Source organism: Nothobranchius furzeri, chromosome 9 (assembly GCF_043380555.1).
Source record: "Nothobranchius furzeri strain GRZ-AD chromosome 9, NfurGRZ-RIMD1, whole genome shotgun sequence".
Classification (NCBI taxonomy): Eukaryota; Metazoa; Chordata; class Actinopteri; order Cyprinodontiformes; family Nothobranchiidae; genus Nothobranchius; species Nothobranchius furzeri.
In genome coordinates this window covers 51,109,830-51,119,795 of record NC_091749.1, presented here as the reverse complement: position 1 = coordinate 51,119,795, position 9,966 = coordinate 51,109,830, and positions in this window count along the sequence as shown.

Genomic DNA, 9,966 nt, shown 5'->3' with positions numbered 1-9,966 from the left:
TGATAAAAGTAATGGGTAGTCTTTGGTGTTTGCCTATTTCGTGAGTTTGTGCTTGGTTTTTTTTACATTAAACCCTTCCTCCACCTCCTCTCTCTTTATTATCCAGTGAAGCTAAAGACTTGCTGCTCAGATTATTAATGTGAAAAGCTGACCCCAGGGTCACCAGTCATTCTAGACTACAAGAGTTTCATGTGGCTGATACAAGACCTACCACTTTTTTAGGTGACTTGTCCATAGATGGTGCTTGTCATACAAATTAGTTTCACACATTTCTAAGGCTTGTGTACATATATTAATTTTCCTGCAGGCTGGCCGATGGTCTGTCGCCCACTAACATGTCTCCAAATATCCTGCAGTGAACACATCACAGGAAATCTTCAGTCATTCAGCCATATTCCAACTCTCAGGTGAGGACCAAAAGACTTTTAGCCCCCCAAAAGAAATAAAATCTCTGAAATATCTGAACTAATGCCAAGCTAATGATGTACGGCAGAGTTCATTTAGCCAGACAGTGTCATTTAGGAGTCTGCTGATCCAAAGCTTGCTTAAGGGCTCCCAACCCCTGCTGATGTATTACCCAAAATGCTTATGGAAACAAAGAAGAAATCTATAACTTTGCTAGAATTTGTTCACCTGATCTTTTGGCAAAAACAATAAGCTATCAAGCTGTCAGGAAGAACACAGGGTGTTACGCCCCCTTCCAGGCTAGGAGATCTGGAAGAGGGTAACACAAGAAAACAAATCTACACCTAAGGAAAAAAGGAGAACCAGGCGTAGCCTCTGTTTAGAAAAAGGTTTATTTAACACAAAGAGCCCCTCTACAAAAGTTAGAGGGCAAAACCTAACAGAAACGGATTCTAAATCTAAAATAATGGATTTAACTAAAAGAGGTTGCTATAAAACACAACTGAGGTAGACTGTGGGTAGCATTAAAACTAGGAGAAAGGAAGACAACAGGAAGTAACCTGTGATAGACAAATAGGAGTAAACACTCCTAACCTCTCCTAAGAGAGCCTAAAGGACTCATAAAGAGCGTCTCAAGCTCAATGTAGGTCGGCAGAGCTTCAAACAAATGGGAATTTCACCCACTAATAAGAAAAGCTCTATAGCTCAGCACATCTCATCAAAGCTTGATACTAAAGGAATTTAACCTTTACAAATACAGTCTCTTACGGACAAAATAGCTCTAATGCTCTGAATGGAGAGCACCAGACAGAATCTGACACCCTCCTTGAACGGGTGACAAGCACGAGTCTTTAAAGGCAGTTTGTTAAGCGCTGATGCGCTTCAGCTGGGCCGGTGAGGATCCACGGTGTGCCACTCTCCATGGTGCTGAACCAGCTGAGTGTAGCTGAAGCGCTGCTCTCCAGGGTGCTGATTCTCCGTGCAGTAAAAACAGACGACTGAAGAAACCATGGGGCCGCTGGACCTCGCAGGATGGGACAGTTAGACCCAGGGATCGTAACACAGGGTTATACATTTTTTTACAAGGCAGTTGCAGCAATTTGAAGGCTTGCTGTGTGTAACACAACTAAGAATTTAAATGTGGCCTTTGTGTCACATCTCGTTTATTATTGTTTTAAGGGATTTCAAGCCTTGTGTGGCACACTGGTTCTTGCAAAATGCAATGGTTAACTCTATTGCCTTGCAGCAAGAAGTTCCTGGGTTCACATCCTGGCCTGGAGTCTCTTTGCAAGGAATTTGCAGGTTCTCTCTGTGCATTGTGGGTTTCTTCTGGGTACTCCGGCTTCATCCTATATACTAAAAATGTGTGCATGATTGTTTGTCCTTTGTATCTTTATGCTGCTCTGTGATGGACTGGCAACCTGTCCAGGGTGTACCCTGCCTGTAGGCACCAGCCCCCTGCAATCTTGAATGGAAAAGTGGGGTAAAAAAATGGATGGATGGACTATAACAATGAAATAAGGATTTTTGGTTGAATTATTAATTTATTTATCCATCATCTTAAGTGTGATCCATCAAGTAAGGGTCTCCAGTTAACCAACATGCACTGTTTTGGTCTGTGGGAGGAAACCGCAGTGCCAAGAGAAAACCCACGCATGCATCAGGAGAACATGCTATTTCCACATTGAAAGGCCATGACCATGTTTTGAACTTGCAACCCCCTTGCTGCGAGGCAGCGGTGCTACCAACTGTACCAGGGTATTGGTTTTGGCAGCAGGCTTTTTCTCTTAACTGAATGAATCAATAAGGAAAAATCAAACCTAAAACCAAAAAAAAAAAAAATAAAAATAAAAAATAAAATAAAAGCCCAAAGTGGAAAAAAAAAAGTGGGTCACTGGGCCCCCCTCTGGAGCCAGGCCTGGAGATGGGGTAAGTTGACGAGCACCTGGTGGCCGGGCTTTCACCCATGGAGCCCGAGCGGGCATAGCCCGAAGAGGAAATGTGCGTCCCTCTTCCCATGGGCTCACCACTCGTGGGAGGGGCCAAAGGGGTCGGGTGCAGTCTTTGACGGGTGGTAGTCAAGGGCTGGGACCATGGCGGTCTGATCCTCGGCTACAGAAGCTGGCTCTTGGCACATGAAATGTCACCTCTCTGGTGGGGAAGGAGCCTGAGTTGGTGTGTGAGGTTGAGAGGTTCTGACTAGATATAGTCAGACTCACCTGAATGCATGTATCTGGCTCTGGAACCAGTTTACTTGAGAGGGGTTGGACTTTCTACCACTTTGGAGTTGCTCCCACTGAGAGGCACCGAGCAGGGGTGGGCGAACTAGTTGCCCCCCATCTTGGTGCCTGTACTTTGGGGTTTACCCCAGTGAATGAGAGAGTAGCCTCCCTCCGCCTACATGTGGGGGGACGGGTTCTGACTGTGGTCTGTGCTTGTGCACCAAACTACAGTTCAGACTACCCACCCTTTTTGGAGACCTTGGAGAGGGTGCTGGAAAGCACTCCTTCCAGTAACTGCCTCGTTCTGCTGGGGGACTTCAATGCTCACGTGGGCAATGACAGTGAGACCTGGAGAGGTGTGGTTGGGAGCAACGGCCCACCTGATCTGAATTCGAGTGGTGTTTTGATATTGGTCTTCTGTGCCAGTCATGGACTGTCCATAATGAACACCATGTTCAGACATAAAAGGTGTCCATTTGTGCTCTTGTCACCAGGATACCTTAGGCCGCAGCTCGATGATTCACTTTGTTGTTGTTTCATCTGACCTGCGGCCGCATGTCTTGGACACTCGGGTGAACAGAGGGGCAGAGCTGTCAACTGACCACTACCTGGTGGAGAGTTGGCTCAGATGGTGGGGGAGGATGCCGGTTAGACCAGGCAGGCCCAAACGTATCACGGGGGTCTGCTGAGAACGTCTGGCAGAGTCTCCTGTCAGAAGGAGCTTCAATTCCCACCTTTGACAGAACTTCCAAAATGTTCCGGGGGAGGCGGGAGACATTGAGTCTGAATGGACCCTGTTCTGTGCCTCCATTGTTGAGGCGGTCGACCGGAGGTGTGGTCGCAGGATCGTCGGTGCCTGTCGTGGTGGCAGCCCCCAAACCCGCTACTGGAAACCGGTGGTTAGGGATGCTGTCAAGCTGAAGAAAGAGTCCTATCAGGTCTTATTGGCCTGTGGGACTCCAGAGGCACCTGACGGTTACTGGCAGTCCAAGCGAAACGCAGCTCGGATGGTCGCCAAGGCAAAAACCCGGCATGGGAGGAGTTCGGCGATACCATGGAGCAAGACTTCCGTACGGTTCGAGGAGATTCTGGTCCACCATCCGGTGCCTCAAGGAGGGAAAGCAGTGCGCTACCAACACTATCTATAGTGGGGATGGTGTGCTGCTGACCTCTAGTCAGGACTTTGTGGATCGGTGAGCAGAATACTTCGAAGACCTCCTCAATCCCACCAACACGTCTTCCAGTGAGGAAGCAGAGTCTGGGGACTTTGGGTTGGCCTCTCAAATCTCTGGTGCTGAGGTCACTGAGGTGGTTAAAAAGCTCTTCTGTGGCAAGGCTCCAGGGGTGGATGAAATCCGCCCGGAGTTCCTTAAGGCTCTGGATGTTGTGGGGCTGTGTTGGTTGACGCGGCTCTGCAATATTGCATGGACATCAGGGGCAGTCCCACTGGACTGGCAGACCGGGATAGTGGTCCTCTTATTTAAAAAGAGGGACTGCAGGGTAACTACAGGAGGATCACACTCCTGAGCTTTCCTGGTATGGTCTATTCAGGGGTTCTGGAGAGGAGGGTCTGTCGGATTGTCGAACCTCAGATTCAGGAGGAGCAATGTGGTTTTTGTCCTGGCCGTGGAACACTGGACCAGCTCTATACCCTTAGGGGGATCCTGGAGGGTGCGTGGGGATTTGGCCAACCAGTCCACATGTGTTTAGTGGATTTGGAGAGGGCGTTTGACCTCGTCCGTCGGGGGGCCCTGTGGGGGGTAATCCGGGAGTATGGGGTACCAGGTCCTCTGATACGGGCTGTTAAGTCCCTGTATGTCCGGTGTCAGAGCTTGGTCCGCATTGCCGGCAGTAAGTTGGGCTCGTTCTCAGTGAGAGTTGGACTCCGCCAAGGCTGCCCTTTGTCACTGATTCTGTTCATAACCTTTATGGACAGGATTTCTTGGTGCAGCCAAGGTGTGGAGGGCATCCATTTTGGTGGCCTGAGGATCAGGTCTCTGCTTTTTGCAGATGATGTGGTCCTGTTGGCTTCATCAGAACGTGATCTTCAACTTTTGCTGGAGCGGTTCGCAGCTGAGTGTAAAGCAGCTGGGATGAGAATCAGCTCCTCTAAATCTGAGACCATGGTCTTGATTTGGAAAGGGTAGAATGCCTTCTCCTGGTCAGGGATGAGGTCCTTCCCCAAGTGGAGGAGTTTAAGTATCTCGGGGTCTTGTTCATGAGTGAGGGAAAACTGCAGCGTGAGATCGATAGCTGGATTGGTGCTGCATCTGCAGCAATGCGGGCGTTGTTTCAGTCTGTTGTGGTGAAGAGAGAGCTGAGTCAGAAGGTGAAGCTCTCAATTTACCGGTCGATCTACGCTCATACCCTCAGCTATGGTCATGAGCTTTGGGTAGTGACCGAAAGAACGAGATCGCGGATACAAGCGGCCGAAATGAGTTTTCTCCGAAGAGTGGCTGGGCTCTCCCTTAGAGATAGGCTGAGAAGCTCGGTCATTTGGGAGTGGCTCGGAGTAGACCCGCTGCTCCTCCAATTCGAGAGGAGCCAGTTGAGGTGGCTCGGGCATCTGGTCAGGATGCCTCCTGGACGCCTCCCTCGTGAGGTTTTCCAGGCACGTCCAACCGGGAGGAGACCTAAAGGTAGACCCAGGACATGGTGGAGGGACTATGTCTCTCACCTGGCCAGGGAATGCCTTGGGATTCCCCCGGAGGAGCTTGCCCAAGTGGCTGGGGAGATGGAAGTCTGGGCCTCTCGCCTTAGGCTACTGCCCCGGCGACCCGACTCTGGATAAGCGGATGAAAATGGATGGATGGATTTTTAATACAATTATTATCATGATTATGATTATTATTATTATTATTAGTGCAACAATGAAAAATGTTGTTTACCTTTGAAAACTAAAGCAAATGGTCAGCTCAGTTGCTGACTGGTAAGTTATAAAAGAATCCAGTGTGCTCCATCAGTACATCTAATTCACTCATAATCATTTCCATTTTAGTGAAATCACATCTGCAGATTGTGTTTATCTGTGAAATATGAAGTAGACTATATCTCAGGTATATAGTGTTTAGTTGTCATGCAAAAACATATATATATACACATACATACATACATATATATATGTATATATATGTATATATATATATATATATATATATATATATATATATATATATATATATATTTTTTTTTTGCAGCTAAATACAAGTGTTGAAATTACCAACATGTTTTTTGTTTCCATGCTTTACCAGAGCTGCCAGTTACCAGGGTCTGTTTCTCAGAGGGTGTGCTGCTGCAAGGGGAAACAGGTCAGAGGTGAACCACGGGCCTAGCTTTAGGTCTACGCCTCCTCTGGGCCATCACCATATTAAAATGATGTCCTGGCTGCTCTGAATCAGCTGGAACATTGCTAGAGACTTTTCTTGGTGGATCCACGCTGGCTATTGGCCCTCAAATATACAATGGTGTCTTTTCCAAAAGTGAAGATCCAAAATTGACATGCTGGGTTCTGTTAATTGTATGAATCTTTATTCACACATCAACTTTTTCTCTGCCTCTCAATCCACTTGACATTTGTATTATGTGGGAATGATGTGCAAACAGGTTGGATCCTATGTGACAAGGTTAGCAGAAACGCTTAATGTGCTGCTAAATGCTGATGGATCAAAAATCTCCCATTTACCAGCTGTGATGAACTACATGATTGCTGGATTGGTTACTCATTTTTCTATGGCAGACAAGTTTTTTTTATTGTGCTTTAGCAACAGTTGTTGGTGGGCTGAAAATCAATCAACCTTAGTGCTGACTATTCCAAAAAAATAATAATAATGCAAAGCTCACTTTTGCACATTTTGTGCTGCCATGTGGGTGTCTACTGCTTCCCGTAAACACACCTTAAATGAATAAAACCCATCTGTCCAATTTCTGTTAGCGTTTGGTTTCAGGTACTACATACCTAAAATGAGTCATTTCAAAAAGTCCCTTATTGTGATGTCACAATAAAGAAAATTAGCATAGAACCTCTTCTCACCTCTCCAGCCTGGAAGAGCAGTGGCTCTACTCTAAGCTCCTCCCGGACATTGGAGTTTTTGGCTTATAGCAGCCTGAGCAGAAGATGGGTGGGCATAGCCAGCTTAGAAATGTTTTCTTAAAGTGGAAAGTATTTAAAATGTCAAGATTAAAGCTGGTGAAATTGTTTTATTTGAGAGGGAATTTGGTTAACGCCCTGCATTTCTATAGCTCCTTCTAGGTTTCTACAACCCCCCAAGGTGCTTCACAACACAATCAGTCATCCACCCATGCACACACACATTCACACACTGGTAATGATGAGCTACAATGTAGCCACAGCTGCCCTGGGGCACACTGACTGAAGTGCTTCTGCTGAACACTGGCACCACCAGCCCCACTGAACACCTTCAGCCGACAAGGCAGTGTCTTGCCCGAGGGCACAACAGCAGTATTCTCTGCCAGGAGTGAGGACTGATCCTACAACAATCTAATTACTGTACAACCCGCTGTGTGCCAAACTGGTTCCAAGAACATCATGAACATATTTTGAATAAACACACATCTAATAAAATGTAAAAGATCATATGTCCCTGTTAAGGAAAATGATAATGAAGGTACACACGAATGTATCAGAGGTGACAAAACCTTAATCAGAAATGCACAGAACATTATAGAAGAATCATCAAATCAGAAGTATTCAGCTTGTTTTCTTTTAATACTGACTTTTTTCTTACTTTTAATTTAAACAAGGGTTTTCAGATGAACCTTAGTAAAAGTCACAACTTAAAACATAAATCAAAGACTTTTTTGTTCTGGAAAGCAATATAAAGAAAACTAGCTTTGGAAGGCACTGATAACAAGAATGGCTTGCTGAATTGGTTGTGTCACAAATGAGTTGTTTGTAAAAATATAAATGCAGGCCACTGGAAGCAGGAGGTTGAAAGGAACAAAAGAATTTCATAACTTACAAAAACAGAAGGCTACGCAAAACCAAGAGACGCCATTCAAAGTGTCCAGAAACAGTAAATGCCAGACATGAGTGCAGATATGTTTAACCAGGCAGCATATGAAAAACATGATAATACACAAACAAAAGGAAAAGAGGAACACATCCACAAACATGGACTGAAAAGACCAGGGTAGAAACAGTAAGCATAATCGGGGCAGACTCTGGCACTATTTGTGACAAGGTAGACTAAATGGTGGGCACAAATATAATAGTGGTGTTAAAGGGTGTAGAAGTAAAGAAGGTAGAGAACATAGGATCTGCGGTCCAAAACAGAGAGTGTAGAAAAGAGGTGAAGAAATGTGTGCAAGCAGGTTGGAATGGGTGGAGAAAAGCGTCAGGTGTGATGTGTGATAAAAGGGTTTCAGTGAGAATGAAAGGTGTACAAGACAGCAGTGAGGCCATGTTGTTGTTTGGTGAAGAGACAACGCCAGTGAGGAAAGGACAGGAGGCAGAACTAGAGGTTGCAGAACTTAAGGTGTTATGGCTCGCTCTTAGATTGACAAGGATGGATAGGATGCGTTCATCAGAGGGACAGCTCATGCTTAGATGTGTTGGAGATAAAGTCAGAAGCCAGACTGAGATGGTTTGGGCATGTCCAGAAGCGAGACAATGACTTAAATAGGTAGAAGGATACAGATGAATATCAGAACGTGTGAGCATTTTGCACTCTTTACTTCATTGTTTTGCAGCAAATTTTGTGGCACAGTTTAAAGATGAATTTATGCCAAAAACGAAAGTGTCAGAGAAAAAAATGTCTTCTTACAAGCCACAATAATATAAATATAAACATAATTACTCCCACATGCACAATATACAGGGAGTGCAGAATTATTAGGCAAATGAGTATTTTGTCCACATCATCCTCTTCATGCATGTTGTCTTACTCCAAGCTGTATAGGCTCGAAAGCCTACTACTAATTAAGCATATTAGGTGATGTGCATCTCTGTAATGAGAAGGGGTGTGGTCTAATGACATCAACACCCTATATCAGGTGTGCATAATTATTAGGCAACCTCCTTTCCTTTGGCAAAATGGGTCAAAAGAAGGACTTGACAGGCTCAGAAAAGTCAAAAATAGTGAGATATCTTGCAGAGGGATGCAGCAGTCTTAAAATTGAAAAGCTTCTGAAGCGTGATCATTGAACAATCAAGTTTTTCATTCAAAATAGTCAACAGGGTCGCAAGAAGCGTGTGGACAAACCAAGGCGCAAAATAACTGCCCATGAACTGAGAAAAGTCAAGTGTGCAGCTGCCAAGATGCCGCTTGCCACCAGTTTGGCCATATTTCAGAGCTGCAACATCACTGGAGTGCCCAAAAGCACAAGGTGTGCAATTCTCAGAGACATGGCCAAGGTAAGAAAGGCTGAAAGACGACCACCACTGAACAAGACACACAAACTGAAACATCAAGACTGGGCCAAGAAATATCTCAAGACTGATTTTTCTAAGGTTTTATGGACTGATGAAATGAGAGTGAGTCTTGATGGGCCAGATGGATGGGCCCGTGGCTGGATTGGTAAAGGGCAGAAAGCTCCAGTCCGACTCAGACGCCAGCAAGGTGGAGGTGGAGTACTGGTTTGGGCTGGTATCATCAAAGATGAGCTTGTGGGGCCTTTTCGGGTTGAGGATGGAGTGAAGCTCAACTCCCAGTCCTACTGCCAGTTTCTGGAAGACACCTCCTTCAATCAGTGGTAAAGGAAGAAGTCTGCATCCTTCAAGAAAAACATGATTTTCATGCAGGACAATGCTCCATCACACGCAAGTACTCCACAACGTGGCTGGCAAGAAAGGGTATAAAAGAAGAAAAACTAATGACATGGTCTCCTTGTTCACCTGATCTGAACCCCATTGAGAACCTGTGGTCCATCATCAAATGTGAGATTTACAAGGAGGGAAAACCGTACACCTCTCTGAACAGTGTCTGTGGTTGTGGTTGCTGCTGCACGCAATGTTGATGGTGAACAGATCAAAACACTGACATAATCCATGGATGGCAGGCTTTTGAGTGTCCTTGCAAAGAAAGGTGGCTTTATTGGTCGCTGATTTGTTTTTGAATGTCAGAAATGTATATTTGGGAATGTGGAGATGTTATATTGGTTTCACTGGTAAAAATAAATAATTGAAATGGGTATATATTTGTTTTTTGTTAAGTTGCCTAATAATTATGCACAGTAATAGTCACCTGCACACACCGATATCCCCCTAAAATAGATAAAACTAAAAACAAACTAAAAACTACTTCCAAAAACATTCAGCTTTAATATTAATGAGTTTTTTGGGTTCATTGAGAACATGGTTGTTGTTCAATAATAAAATTAT